General features: G+C 37.2%; 1 non-coding gene across 1 annotated transcript; it reads right to left on the bottom strand.

Annotated features, from left to right (window-relative positions):
• Positions 1-15,287: 15,287 nt before the first annotated feature.
• LOC124899043 lies at positions 15,288-15,394 on the bottom strand. Its single transcript, XR_007056182.1, has one exon. It is a non-coding gene; the product is annotated as a small nucleolar RNA R71 (small nucleolar RNA).
• Positions 15,395-17,058: the final 1,664 nt, after the last annotated feature.

The raw sequence follows: 17,058 nt of genomic DNA, 5'->3' as shown, positions 1-17,058 counted from the left end.
GAAATATCCAACAATATCATAACTAGTAAGCACAAAAAGGTAATATTAGAATAATCATCATAACAAATAAGACCAACAAGGGCAATATCTAAATCAATATCATAACAAATAAGCATGGCAAGGGAATTATATAAATCAACATCATAGGATTTTTACCAAATTGTTGAAGTGCGAGCATATGCTACATTTGAGGATTATGCTCCAGGATTTGAGAGATCACAAGCTTTTTGCCAAAAATTTCAAAGTGCAAGTTCTAGTTTGAGTCAATTACATTCCTAGGATATGCGATATTTTAGGATGGGATTATGGTGGATTGAAATGATCTAATTTTTGGTGATTCATGTGAATTATTTATTTTTATGTGATTTCACCATTTTAACCCTCCTTATGGTTGTATTGTGATATTTCTAGGGTGTGAGAATTATTGACATAGTTCCTAATGCATTTTTGTGTGATTTGTGTGAGATCGTGGTTTTTGGTGGTTATAAAAGTTTATTAGTTGAATTTGGTCAGTATTTATTGATCTATACATTAGATGGAAAAACTGACTATGCCAACAGATCCAGAATGTCAATTTTAGGTTGGTGACATAATTTGTGTGGGTTTACAACTTTTATATCTCATTTTGACTCTTGATTTGGAAAATTGTGAAATTGAGTTTTGGGGGTCAACTTTGTGAAAATGACATTTCTCTGAAAATCTAATATCGTCATTAAGTCTGAAGCATCAAATTCAGTCTAGTAGCATAGTTCATTTGTATTCTTGGGATTTTGAATGAATCCCGAGGGGTCTGTAGAAACTTGGAATTCTCCAAGTCTTTATCTGCTGCACCAATCATCTGGTGCACCGCTTAAGCGACACTTGATTGATTAACCTACTTGGCTTGACAACCAAGTATCGCCTAAGTGACACTATGTTTGCCTAAGCGACTGTCGTTTAAGCGACAACCTGGTGGCTTATGTGACAAGGTGGGTGTCGCCTAATAGACACCTGGTCGCTTAAGAAATGTTCTCTTAAGCAACCCAATGATCACTTAACCAATCCCTAGGTTGGTTAAATTCCCCATTTTCATGATTTTCACCATCTTTGAGACTTAGAGCTTGGGATTTTGAGTTTGTAGGCAATTTCTTCTATTTTTAGCTTGAGTAAGCTCCAAAACTCCTATTTCAATTACTTTTCTTTTATTTTTATCATTTTAATCCTTTTAAAACTAGGGTTGAAAAGTGAAATTTTGAAATTTTGGCCCAGAACCAAATTAGTAAATTCTTCGATTTATACCCCAATTCTAACTCGTTTTCACTTGGGTTTTCTTCTATGAGTTTCTTTAATTTTACGGAATATACTTTTGGACTAAAATTTTGATTCTACCCTTCTTTTTCAAAAACCCATTTTGAAGGTCCGTTTTGACCCTAACCTAGAAATGGGAAATATGGGTATCATTGGCTTTCTTATAATACGTAGATTCTATATTTGTATGTTTAAGTTGATTTCGGGTCAGTTCATGAGAAAAAAGCTCAGTGGTAGATTTTTTTGGATCTGTTTTGGCATTGAGGTAGGTTATGGCTTGTCTTTCTTTAGATTGGGCTAGGTAGTTAATATTGGTATAAAATCATGTTATGGGTGTGGGAACTAATCATGAAAATGGCTTTATTATTGTGTTGTGCCTATGTGACAGGCTATGTTTTTGTTATTTGGTGGTATTGAGACAGTATCTGCTATGTATGACTATGTGTGGTCTTGTATGATGTTGTTGGGCTTAAGTATGTATATTTGGTGTTATCTTTCTGCTAAAAATCCTAAATTAGAATTTATGTGGTATCATTGGTATATTGTTGTGCATTTCTCTTTATTGGCATATGATTACATTGAATTCAGGGATTATTGGCATATTGAGTGGATTTTTTTCTTTCACGGTTAGTATATCGGTTGGCTTTGGAAATTCTTAATCTGATTGGTTGTGAGCATTGCATCCTCATATTATATGCACTTGTGAAACATTGGTACCATTGTGGAAATACTGGAAACACTAGGTTGCGATATCTGTATAGACCCTCTGCTAAGCGATGTGCTGGAGAGGAGTCATCGATATTGGTATTGGATATTCGATTGTATATGAGTTGCGAACCCCCAATAGGTCCTACCTCGGCAGCATAGCTTGGTAGGTTTATACGGAGGTTATGCGACAAGCTCAAGTATCACACCATCATCACATCATCATCATCTTTATTGTATTTCATACATATTATGCTCATTCTTTGTTGTAATATTATCCTTGATGTGATATTTGTCTATTTGTACTTCTTTCCAATACTTGTATTTTGTATACATGTATATTAGTGCTTCTTCTCGTATTTATGTATATCGTAGAACTATTAATGGAGATAGTGTGGGCTACCGTTTGAGACATTTTTTGATTGTAGGTGGCTGTCACGACCCAAACCAAGGCCTGGCTATGACGGGTATCTCAAGTCCTATGTGGACTCGAGATCATCCCCTTCACCTAACCTAGTCAGTACAATAACCTCAAGGGTTGGATGAATCCCAAACATATAACAAGATAATGTAAAATTACACTGATAGCAATTGAATGATAAGCCTATACCAACCATGGCAACAAGACGACCATCAGTCGCCAAACAACCAACCAAACCACCCAAGTCCACAGTAGTCCAACAAAGCCTCTACAAAATTCAAAATCAATAGAATATTCGAGGCATGCCCCCGATAGTAGCCAAAACAAAGTCTAAACAAGATCTAAGAAATAAGAGACAAGGACCATGAAATCAAGCCTTCCAAAGAATGGAAGCTCACCACTTCAATGTCAACTCACGAGCTAACTCAAGCACGTGATCACTGTGCAAGAAAAGTAGAAGAAGTCCTGGTACCTGTATTGCGTGGGGATACTGACAGAACCCAAACTTCGAATCATGTCGTATGGGAACCCCAAGCTCACATAAATTGGAGGTCTCCCTAATAACCCAACCTAATTATCTCGACATACCATAGGAGTCAGAGGAGATCCAACTCACAAATCAGAATAGCAAAAATAATAACATAAGTCAACATTAGATTCATTATAATGGCTATGCCTAAGTTCACAATTGTTCACAACACCTCTATACAAGATCAATGTCAATAAAAGTATATGTCGGCACAAGCCCACGGCTATAGCCAAACAAAGTCTTTAAATAACAGTCTAAAGATAAGGACTAAGAGATAAATGTCTTCCTGATGTAAGAAAGCTCACCCCTTAAAGTCAATGCACAAACCACTTCGATCTACAAGTCACTACGCGGGAAAATAATAAGATGCTTTGATGCCTACATCGTGTGGGGAAGTAGCGTCCAGAGACGGTTAGCGGTTGGATTTCTAGCATGTAACTCAAGTATAAGTGATAAGATAACATCATCAATCAACAACAAATCAATATATCATATTTTGTCACATTCATACACTTATCCATACATATACATATACCATATATAAACCTAGATATCAAGGTTCATCAATATTCTCATACATTCATTCATTAGACGTAGAGTAGAGGACAACCACCTCTCATAATTATGGATTCATCATGTTTAATACACCAAGGACTTTAGCCATATTCTCTTTTTTATTAGACTGAGGTCTTCCTCCTTGTAAACATGTTCATTATTCTAAGGGACTTCATTCACAGACACCATTACTAAACGAGGGACCTAACCGAAACACTAAGTCCATTCAAACAAAGGTACTTTACCCACACACGTAGGTAGACTTTACCACAAGCCATAGGTGGACTTTACGACAAGCCATGAGTGGACATTACCACAATCCTTAGGTTGACTTCACCACAAGCCTCTTCATGAGGCGAGGTACTTTGACCTCAAGAACTCTTTTTAAGCAATGGACTTTACCTTGCATTTCTATTGGGCAAGGGACTTTACCCTCAAGCTAGCACATAAGGCAAGGGACTTTACCCTCAAGCCATCATAACTATCATTGGTTGACATTTGGGACTTTACCCTCTTGTCCATGCATCAATACACATTCAGTACAATATTTAGGGACTTTATCCATTTAACTAATTTCAACACTATAAAAGACCTCATGGCCATTATGGGAGCCCTCATTGCTCAATCATCTCAATAGACTAATGCTTTTACTTAGTTCAATTATGCAATTCCATTAATGGTCATCAAGACCCACACAATCTATTCATATTTCATTATCAATCTATTGCCACATTCTTACCACACTTGGGTTCTATGCATAATTCAAGTTCATCCCCAAATCTAGGGACCTTACCATCACATTAGCCATCAACTAACAAGGTTACCAATTTTACAATACATGGATAATAATACCTTCACAAGGTCATTAAACAATCATTCCTAGCCACTTGGGCCATTGCCCTATCTCAACTCATTATCAACATGCAACTAGTCATTTCACTTAGACATTTTAACAAACACCTTTTATGCATAATTATGACAAGGTCATTTTCATGGTAGACATCATCAAGACTAGGGTTACTCAAGACCCTCATGTTAAAAAATATACAACAAGCACCCACATATGCAATCTACCATCAAATACATGTATCAATATAGGTATGTACAAGAATTATTATCATTCATTGTTAGGTGTCAAAACACTTTTTATTTGATTCAAAACCACCATGTACACTTACTTATTCAAGTGTGAAATACATGGGTTTAGAGTTATTTAAAGAGGGGAAGAGATACATGCCTTAAACAACTTTAATAACCAACAATCTTCATTCTTCTTCCTTTCCACAAGATGAACACCTTCAAACCCTAGCCTTTAATCTTGTTTGCAAAAGCCTTTAGAGTGTTAGGATGTGTTTAAGTCTCGCAAATGAAGACTTGAGAGGCTACCAATACTTATATAGGTCAAGTAATTGGGGTTTTAGGCAAGGAAAATGACCAAAAGGTCCTAGGTTAAATGCTGGAAAACACACACGTGAAGGGGTATGACTCCCCCCACGGTTCACTTGGCAATCATAACCTAGGGTACGAGTGGTACCCTAACTCATTCCCAAGGCTTTACCTTGATCAACCAAACTGGTTAGGGATCGAATAGTCACCCGTTAGTCGTATCCTAAGGGTACGAATCGTGACCTAACTCGTATAGACCACCCATAACCAGAATAGTCCACTCTAGGTTAGGTTTCACTCCATACGGTTCTGCAGCTTACGACTCAGCTTAGTTATTATCAAGGGATTACCTTGTAGTATGGTGGACAGTATACTAACCTAACATACTATGTAGGGTACAAAAGGGGAGGTCATGGTGGGTACAAGTCGTGACCTAGGGTGTGTCTCAAGTACCCCGAATTGTATCCACTCCAAAGACATCAAAGAGGTTGTTATCTTCTTTAAGGGTTCAAGTCTAAAAGTTTCAATTATTTCCCACATGGATTGGTAAGTATTTATAAAAGTTCACACTCTTATATTAACCTAATAAGTCATTACACAAGTTGGAAACAACACACAACAAGGAAACAACACAACACACATATCATGATCATTGCCATTCGACTAAAAATTTTGCAAGGTCATATTCTCGGGTATTTCATTTCCACCACTTAGGATCATTCATCTGCGAATGATGGATAAGCTAAGCATAAAAACAATTTAACATATCAACATCCATCTAACTGACCTTTACACGAGTTAGAACAAGCAGGCAACAATGATGCTACACAATACATATCGTGACCGTCATCAATCAACCATTTTATTTTATTTGTCTTGGGACTCTAATCCATCACTTTTCCAACATTACTCATTTCATAACTTAGGGACTCCATCCCATCGACTTTCAAAGATATTAGTCAACTCAAAGCATTAGAGACTTTACTCCATCATCTATCAAAGATATGAACCAATTCAAAGTATTAAAGACTTAGACCATTACAACAAGGCAAACATCATTTAATACTATTAGGACCTTTAGTATATGGTCTAACAAGACACCAGTAAATTCACATGTTGGGAACTTTAATCCATTGTCTAACAAAGACATAAATCAATTTCAATCGTTGGAGACTTTACTCCACTGTCTTATCTAAGACACAATAAAAAACAAGGAGATTAACAAATACCTCCATCATAATATTCTAGAATAGGAAACAATTACGGGTACTTGGACTTCATGCCCTCTTCCACCTCCTAAATAGCTTCATTGGACTTTTGGTTTCTCTATAGAACCTTTACCGAAGCCATTTCTTTCATTCTTAACTGGAAAACTTGCCGCTCTAAGATCCTTACTGGGATCTCCTCACCGGACAAAGAGTCTGAAATACCAACATCTTTCGAGGGAATAACCAAGGAAGGATCACCCACACATATCCGCAACATAGACATATAGAAAACGGGTGAATGGAGTTCATACTAAAAGGCAAATCCAATTCATAGGCGACATTGCCAATTTTATTCATAATCAAGTAAGGACCAACATATCGGGGACTAAGCTTCCCCATTTTACCAAACTACATCATTCCGTTCATGGGAGATACTTTCAAGAATATCCAATTACCTACATTAAACTGTAAGCCCCTACGCCTCAGATCCGCATAGCATTTTTGTTGACTTTGAGCGGTTTTTAGTCTATCATGAATCACCTTCACCTTCTCTAAGGCTTAGTGAACTAAATCAGGCCCAAGTAATTTACCCTCACCAACTTCGTACCACCCAATAGGAAATCGACATCTCCTATCATACAATGCTTCGAAAGGCACCCTGCCAATACTATAGTGGTATCTATTATTATAGGTGAACTCAATCAAAGGCAAGTGGTCATACCAAATCCCACCATAATAAATTACACAAGCCTACAACATATCTTTCAATGTTTGGATAGTCTTCTTCACTTGACCGTCCGTTTGCGGGTGGAAAGTTGTACTAAGGCACGCCTTAGTTCCCAAACCTTTTTGGATGACTTCCAAAAGTAGGATGAAAATGAAGGACCATGATCTGAGATAATAGAAACTGAAGCACTGTGCAACTTTATGATCTCTATAAAAAATAACTTAGCATAATCTTCCATCGAGAAATTAGTTCGTATGGGTAAGAAATGGGAGAACTTGGTCATTCTATCAACGATGACCCAAATAGAATCACATTGATTCCGATATCTAGGAAGATCGGTAATGAAGTCCATATTAATAGAATCCCACTTCCATTCGGGCAACATAATCTTTTGGTATAGGCCACCGGGCCTCAAGTGCTCAACCTTTACTTGTTGGTATACCATAAATTTAGCCACATAGCTAGCAACATCACGCTTCATATTATTCTACCAATAAAACTCTCTAAGGTCATGATACGTCTTGGTGGAACTGAGATAAATAGCATAACGGGCATGAGCCTCGGCCATGACCCTTTCCCTCAATCTGTCGATGTTGGGAACGCATAACTTACCTTGGTACCTCAACATACCATTATCACCAATCACAAAGTCTGTGGCTTTTATGTTGATCCAATTTACTCTTGATCTTCATCAATTCGGGGTCCAAGACTTGCTTTTGATTTACCTCAACAACAATAGACCATTGAGATACCAGATGCACAAACACACCACCAACATCAGAGTCCGCAACTCAAACTCCAAGATTAGCCAATATATGAATATATTTCACTAATTCCCGCATATCTAGATCAACATGGGACAAACTTTCCTTAGACAATCTCCTAATAGCATCGGCGACTACATTCGCCTTACCAGGATGGTAATGAAGACTCATGTCATAGTCTTTCAATAATTCAAGACACCTTCTTTGCCGGAGGTTCAACTCCTTTTGGGTAAATAGATATTAAAGGCTCTTCTGATTGGTAAAGATATAAACATGAACACCATAAAGATAATGCCACTACATTTTCAAAGCAAAGACCACGACTAACAACTGTAAGTCATGGGTGGGTAGTTCATTTCATGAACTTACAATTTCCTAGAAGCATAGGTGACCACCCTACCATGTTGCATCAATACGCAACCAAGATCGACATGAAAAGCATCACAATAGACCACAAAACCATTACTACCCTCGGGCAAGGTAAAAACCAGAGCCGAGGTTAATTTATCTTTCAATTTCTTGAAACTACCCTCACACGCATTGGACCATAAGAACTTGACCTTTTTTTGGGTCCATTTGGTCAACAGGGCAGCTATAATGGAAAAACTCTCCACAAACCTTTTATAATAACCGGGTAGACCCAAGAATCTCTAAATATCGGTTGGAGTTATAGGTCTAGGCCACTTCTTAACCGCCGTAATCTTTTGGGGAACCTCCACGATCCCTTTACTAGAGATGACATGACCAAGAAAATATATGGTAAAACTCACACTTGGAGAACTTGGCATACAAATGATAATCCCTCAAAGTTTGCAACACGACATGGAAGTGATCTAAATGATCCATCACACTTTTAGAATAGACCAAGATTTCATCAATAAAGACAATGACAAAGATGTCTAAGAACAGACAGAAGACCCTATTAATCAAATCCATAAATGCCATTGGGGCATTGGTCATCCCAAAGAACATAACAGGAAACTAATAGTGACCATACCAGGTTCTAAAGGAAGTCTTAGGGATATTCGCATCCCTAATTTTAAATTAATGATAACCCGATCCAAGATAAATCTTAGACAAACACTTTACACCATGAAGTTGATCAACAAATCATCGATCCTAGGAAGAGGATACTTATTCTTTATAGTCACTTTGTTTAACTGACGATAATCAATGTACATTCAAAGGGAACCATCCTTCTTGCACACGAATAACACGGAAGCACCCTAAGGAGACACGCTAGGCAGAATAAAACCATTATCTAAGAGATATATCAATTGCTCATTAAGTTCTTTCAACTCTATCGGAGCCATTCTATAAGGAGGAATAGAGATCAAATGAGTGTCCAAAACTAGATCAATCCCAAAATCAATGTCCCTAATGGGAGAAAGATCAGGGAGATCATCGAGAAATACATCAGGAAATCATTTACAATGAGAACGGATTCTAGAGATGGCTCTTTCAAGTTGGAATCTTTAAATTGGACCAAATAATACAAGCACCCTTTTGATATCAACCTTCGAGACTTAAGATAAGAAATAAACCTTTCCTTAGGCATTAAGGAACCACCTTTCTATACAATGACCGGCTCATTAGGGAATTTGAATATGACCCCACGAGTCTGACAATCTAAGAAAGTATAACAGAGTGCAACCAATCCCTTCCCAAGATAACATCCAAATCAACATGTCTAACTCTATCAAGTCAACAAGGGTATCTCTACTACAAACAAATATCACACATCCCCCATATACTCTTTTGAAAACCACAGTGTCTCCAACCAGGGTAGAAATAAAAGAAGGAACCAACAGACTCTCGGGGCCACAATCAAGATGCACAACCACATAAGAGGTCATATAAGAAAAAGTAAACCCTGGGTCAAGAAAGAAATACACTTTATGAGAGAAAAGTCTCAAGATACCCGCAACAACATCAAGAGATGCCTCAGAATCCTGGTGAGTATCAAGTACATACAAGTTGTTTTGGCCAAAACCGGTGCTAAAAGTAGAAGCAGAAGCAGACATAGCACTCTTTTGAGCAGGAGTGGATGGAGTAGCAACAGAGGACCTGTTGGCCCAAGAAGATGCTAGAATAGGGCATTCACGATGCATGTGCCCAAACTGACCATAATGAAAGCATCTGCTTCTCCCTTACTCACACTCACCATAAAGACTCTAACTACAAAATCAGAAAAGAGGGTGGGGTAGACCCAAATGGGCACTACTAGTCTGAAATTAGGCACTTTGTTGCTCGGGACCTGCCATCGAACTGAGGCCGACGATCTCCCAAGAACTTTAGGTAAGGAGATAAAACACTAGCCGAGGAGAATAAACCCAAAATCCCTCACTTCTTTTATAGTCACTTGCCACTACTTCCACTACTACTCTCGGAAGGCCTAAACTTTATTCCTTGCTTCTTACTAAGCTCAACTTGCTTTATATTCTCATCCTCTACTTGTTGCATATACACAACCAATATATAAATGTCCATGTTCTCAATCAACAAGGCCATCTTGCTTTCAAGGACTAACTTACGGGACAATCCTGAGATAAATATGTGCATTCTAGCCCTTATACTAGAAACCATCTGGGGAGCATACCTTGACAATTGATTGAATTTCAAGGCATACTATTGCACAAATATTATCTCTAGATTCAAGTTCACGAACTCTTTTGACTTTTCTTCCCTCAACTTTTGAGGAAAGAACCGATCAAGGAAAGCCTCAAAAAAATCCACACAAGAAGCCAGACTAGTATGAATACCCTAGATAACTCCCACCCTTCATACCACTGGTACACTATATCTTTTAATTGGTAGGAAGTAAGCTCAACATCCTCAATTTCTGAAGCATGCATGATTCAAAAAAGTTTCTCTATTTCATTAATGAAGCCTTGAGAATTTTCCTCAACCTTGGTATCGGAGAACACATAAGGGATTAACCTCATAAATTAGCCATATTTTGTGGCCTCTAAAGAAATGGTAGCTGGGGAACCATGCTTCACTTGAGAGGATGCCAATTTAGTCAAGAGGTTGATAGAGTAATGAAACTCTTCATTAGTAGCATCCCTTTGAGGAGACTGAGGAGGAATTCCACTCTCATGAGCAGGGTTGGTGGGTGGAACCCCACGAGGACGTCCAGATGTCGTAACCCTATCCCAGGTCTAAACTCCATAAGGTGGACGAGCTTCGTCCATATAACCCTCAGTAGTGTTTTCTCGAGTCTTAGATTTTCTTTAAGTCTTGATAGGAATGATAGCAAGTGGAATTAGAGAAAATCCAAGACCTTAGACTTAATAGCTTAAGATTGAAACACTAGAAATGGAAACATTCCTAAAATGCCTCATAGCCTTTCTTTTATAAGTGTGGATTACTTCAAACCCTTAAAAAAACTCTATTTGACATGGCATTATGAACAACCAACTGACCATGAACCTAGGCTCTGATAATAACTTGACACGACCTAAACTTCAGACCATGTCTATGGGCACCTCAAGCTCACATAAACTGGAGGTCGCCCCAATAACCCAGCCTAATCATCTCAACATACCATAAGAGTCGGAGGAGATCCAACTCACAAATTAGAATAGCAAAAATAATAACATAAGTCAACATTAGATTTATTTTAATGATTACGCCCAATTTCACAGTTGTTCACAACACCTCTATACAAGACCAATGTCAATAAAAGTATAAATTGGGACAAGCTTTTGACTATAGCCAAACCAAGTATTAAAGAGACTAAGTCTAAAGATAAGGACTAAGAGACCAATGTCTTCCAGATGTAAGAAAGCTCACCCTTTCAAGTTAATGCACAAACCATTTTGATCTATAAGTCACTAGACAGGAAAAGAAGAAGATGCTCTGGCACCAATGTCACGTGGTGACGTAATATCCAGAGAAGATTAGTGTTTGGAACGCTAGTATGTAACTTAAAGATTAGTGATAAGATTACATCATCAATCAACATCAAATCATTATATCATATTTTATAAGATTCATACACTTTTCCATACGTATACATGTACCATATATCAACCTAGACATGAAGGTTCATTAGCATTCTTATACATTTATTCATAAGACGTAGAGTAGAGGACTACCACCTCTCACACTTATGGATTCATCATGTTTAATACACCAAGGACTTTAGCCATATTCATTTAATCATTATATTGGGTACTTCATCCTTGTACACATATTCATTATGCTAAGAGACTTTATCCACACATACCATCACTCAACAAGGGACCTTATACAAACACTTAGGCTATTCAAACAAAAGGACTTTCCCCACGCACATAGGCAGACTTTACCACAAGCCATGGATGGACTTTACCATAATCCATAAGTGGACATTACCACAATTCTTAAGTGGAATTTACCATAAGCCTCTTCATGAGGCGAGGTTCTTTGACCTCAAGAGCTCTTTTTAAGCAATAGACTTTACCTTACATTTTCATTAGGCGAGGGACTTTACCCTCGATCCATCACATAAGGCAAGGGACTTTACCGTCAAGCCATCACAACCATCATTGGTTGAAATTTTGGACTTTACCCTCTTATCCATGCATCAACACACATTCAATATAATATTTAAATACTTTAGCCATTAAACCAATTTCAACACTATACAATACATCATGGCCATTATGAGAGCCTGCATTGCTCAATCATCTCAATAGACTAATGCCTTCACTTAGTTTAATTATACAATTTGATTCATGGTCATCAAGAATCACACAAGCTATTCATATTTCATTAGCAATCTATTGTCATATTCTTACCACACTTGGGTTCTATGCACAATTAAAGTTCATCCCCATATCTAGAAACCTTATCCTCATATTGGCCATCAACCAACAAGGTTACCAATTTCACAATACATGGTTCATAATACCTTTACAAGATCATTAAATAATCATTCTTAGCCACTTGGACCATTTCCCTAGCTTAATATATTATCAACATACAACTAGTCATTTCACTTAGATATTTTAACAATCACCTTTTATGCATACATATAACAAGGTCATTTTCATGGTAGACATCATCAAGACTAATGTTACTCAAGACCCTAATGTTAAATAATATACACAAGAACCCACATATGAAATCTACCATCAAATATATGTATCATCACAAGTATATAAAAAAATCATTATCACTCATTGTTAGGTGTCAAAACCCTTTTTATTTGATTCAAAACCACCATGTACACTTGTTAATTAAAGTATAAAATACATGAGTTTAGAGTTATTTAAATAGGGAAAGAGATACATGCCTTAAACAACTTGAATCACCATCAATATTCACTCTTATTTCTTTCCACAAGATGAACACCTTCAAAACCTAGCCTCCAATCTTGTTTCCAAGAGCCTTTAGAGTGTTAGGATGTGTTTAAGTCTTACAAATAAAGACATGGAAGGCTACCAAGACTTATATAGGTTAAGTAATTAGGATTTTAGGAAAAGTAAATTTCCAAAAAGTCCTAGGTTAAAAGCTAGAAAACATACACGTGCAGGGGTACGACTCCCCCTCATGATTCACTTACCAATTGTAACCTAGTGTATGAGTGGTACCCTAACTCGTACCCAAGGATTCCCCTAGGTCAACCACACTGGTTAGGGTATGACTAGGAACCCTTGAGTCGTATACTAAGGGTAAGACTCATTATCTAACTCGTATAGACCACCCATAACCAAAATAGTCCACTCTAGGTTAGGTTTCACTCTATACGATTAGACAGCTTACGATTTGTGAGATTGGTTAGGATCAAAAGATGACATTTGATCTTGGGATAATTTATATGTTCAAGGAACCAATATGCACCCAGATTTATACTTGTTTTAAGAACTTTAATGTGAATTTTTGAGTATAATTCAGCTTTAATTTTGTCTCGTACCTAATGGATATGATTAGTGTTTTCATGGATAAAATCTTGATGAATTTGATGCAGTTATATACATTGATGATATGTCATGGTAGAAGGAATAAAAGTCATGGAATATAGCTCAGAAAGACAAGATGGAAGGTAGAACTTCACGTTTATAAAGTCACCGCGTCGCGTTGACCGACAAAATAGCATTGGTCAAATTCCAGTAGAGTAGCATGATTATGGCACATTGTGGAGAGGATCAAATTCCTATTTGGTAAAATCCAGTGTTGGTCTGCGATTGTGTCACATTGCGATGAAGAAGGAAATCACAGTTGTTATTTTCCAGTGACTTAGCGCAATTTCACCACATCGTGGTACAAGCCCAGTTGCAAGTATGTAAGACCTAGAAGTTTAGCGCATTGTAGAGGAACGAGATTTCACAATTGTTAAAAAATAATGGCTCACCATGATAGTTATGCATTGAAGTGAGTGTAAATTTCACAATTTCACTGAATAATGGATTTTCGTGATTGTACAAAGTTTGATAGAATATTGCATTTAATGGAATGGCGTGAGGCGCCATCTAGCAAAATTGAAAAGATTTTTAGTATTTTGTCGCAAATATAAAAGGAAAAATCCAAGATAATATGGTGGGGACTTTTGGCAAGCACACCAGTGGCGGAAAAAGCAGAAAAACACCACTTTTAGGGTTCCTAGATTTTCTTTGAACTTCTTTTCTTTAAGATTTTTTCTTGGTATGATTAATTATCTCTTTTGGATGTTGAATTCAAATATGAGTGGCTAAAAACACCCTTGTTCTGGGGTTGAGGCCAAGACCATGAGTACAAATTGATATTCTTTATCATAGTTTCTTTTTGGATTACCATCTGGGTTATTGATTGGCCTCATTAGAATACATCTATATTTCTATGTGAATTCGATAGGAGAATCGTAGGATAGAACTAAGAAATTGAGGATCAAGGTTCATATCCTTGTATGGAAATAGGAGGATTTGAATTAGCATGTAGGATAGGGATATACCTAGAAGCCTTGTTTGGTTCAATTGCAAGAAGATAACTTTATTACTTGTACAATCGCGTACACTTGTGTGTGTGATTGACCGCAATAAGTTTTTGGCACCATTTTCGGGGATTAGTATAATTTGTAATTTGCTAAATTTTGTTTTTTTTGATAGTAATTATAAGTGTGAACTACCTGATCTTAAAAGCTAAATTTTTACAGGACTAGCTGAACACAGGACTGGCGAGGGATAGAGAGTTGGTAGAGCCTTATTTAAAACTAGAACTGGTATTACAAAAAAGAAGTAGGGCTCAATATCCAATCCAGTAAGTTTACATGGAGGGAATTAGAGATCCAAATTGCAATGATCCGATGGCTCCAGCTGATCCAAATGTTAGACAAGATCCACCCCCTATTATTCCAGTTGTTCTTGCTTAAGCAGTTGCAAGACCATTTCATGGAGTAGCAATCCCACTCACGAACCATGCTACTAATAGTATTCACAAGCCTAATCCAGGCAATCATTTTGAATTAAAGCAAAATATGGTACAGTCGCTGAATTTGGCTAGGAAGTATGCTGGACTTTCACATAAGGATCCACAACAGCATATACAAACCTTCTTGGAGATCTGGAACACTTATGTTCCTACTGATGTGAATACTGATTATGTTAAACTGACTATTTTCCCCCTTTCTCTAATTAGGAAAGCTAAGAAGTGGTTGCATTCTAAACCACCAATCTTCATAACTTTATGGGATAATCTTGCTCAAAACTTTCTTATTCGATTTTTCTCATCATAGAAGACTGCATGTTTGAGGAGTGAGATCCTGAGTTTCATACAAAAAGATAGAGAGAATCTATGCCAAGCCTGGGAGAGATTTAAAGGCATCCTTAGAAATTTTTCTCATCACCATTAATCAAATGATATTTTGGTTCACATATTTATAGAAGGCCTTGATTTTAACATAAAGATTCTCTTGGATTCAACAGAAGGCGGACAACCTTTTGAGAAACTTATGAAGAATTGTATACACTGTTGAATCAAATTTCACTAGGGAATACAGATTGGCATTTAGACTCAAGAAGTGCTCCTAAAAAGGTTGCTGGTGTATTCGAGGTAGATCAGTTTATTCACTTATCAGCTCAGCTCACAACAATGCAAAATCAGATGCTTACTCAGTTGAACAACATGAAGTTAGGGGTTCCACAAGCAGCAACTATAGATAATATCGTCCAACAGGTAAACTCATGGTATAAAGTTTGCAGGAGTAGTGAGCATACAATAGAAGTATATGAAGTTAATCCAGATTCTATCAATTACATTGGAAATTCAAATCGGCAAGGAATGCAGAATTATGGTAACACGTACATTCCAAATTGGAGGAACCATCCCAATTTCTCATGGTGTGGAAATCAGGCTCAAGGCAACAATGAGTATAAGCCCCTAGTGTAACAAAATCAGTAACAAGTACAATAAAATCAGACAACCACACCAACTGTAGAGGAGATGATGAAGCAACTTCTTACAAATTAGGCACAGCTTGCAACAGATTTGAAGAATCAATAATTGATCATAAAGAATTTAGAGATATAAATTGGGTAGATTGTGGGAGCACAGAACACAAGATCTCAAGGAGGTTTGCCTAGTGATACAGAGGCAAATCCAAAGTAGGTGAACGCTGTTACAACAAGGAGTAGTTTGTAGTTAAATAAGGTAGAGCCTACAAAGAATAGTCCCATAGTTGTTGATGATGAATAGAATAAGAAAAAGTAGACCACAATCAAGGATAAAGGTGAACGTGAGGAAATGTAAGTGGAGAAAAAGACTTTACCATTACCATTTCTTCAAAGGAAACGAAAACACTTAGAGGAGGCAAGCTACAAGAAATTTTTGGATCTCTTAAAACAAGTTCAAGTAAAACTTTCTCTTGTTGACATTCTGCAAAGAGCGCCAAAATGTGCAAAGTATTTAAAGGATATAGTGGCAAATAAAAATTGAATGATAGAATACACGACAGTTGTACTTACTCAAGAGTGCACATCAAAGATACAAAATAAACTGCCAACAAAGCTGCAAGATCTGGGTAGTCTTACCTTGCAGATCACTATTGGACAGGTTATAAGTGTTGTAGGATTTGCGATTTAGGTGCAAGTATCAACCTTATACCCACCTCCTAGTTTAGAAAGATGGGTCTTGGAAGTCCAAAACCCATAACCATTATATTAAAGTTGGCGGATGGGTCTCTTGCTAAGCCTGATGGTATAGTTGAAGATGTTTTAGTGCAAGTGAGATATTTGATCTTTTTTGTGGATTTTGTTATTCTAGACTTTAAAGCTAACCCGGTGATCCTATTTATTTTGGGGCACCTATTCTTAGCAACTGGGCAGTCATTAATCAATATAGCTGCTGGAAAAATAATGATGAGAGCACATGATAAAGTAGAGGTTTTTGATGTGTACAGAGCTTTATAATTTCTAGCAAAATATGAAGAATTGTCTGCCGTTTCAGTTATAGAATTTGAGTCTGGCCTTGGGCAATTATTGTTAGATGACCATTTTGAGTAGGCTATGGTGGGTCAT

The sequence above is a fragment of the Capsicum annuum genome, chromosome 5 (genome assembly GCF_002878395.1).
Source record: "Capsicum annuum cultivar UCD-10X-F1 chromosome 5, UCD10Xv1.1, whole genome shotgun sequence".
Classification (NCBI taxonomy): domain Eukaryota; kingdom Viridiplantae; phylum Streptophyta; class Magnoliopsida; order Solanales; family Solanaceae; genus Capsicum; species Capsicum annuum.
This window is presented reverse-complemented; position numbering and strand designations above follow the sequence as displayed.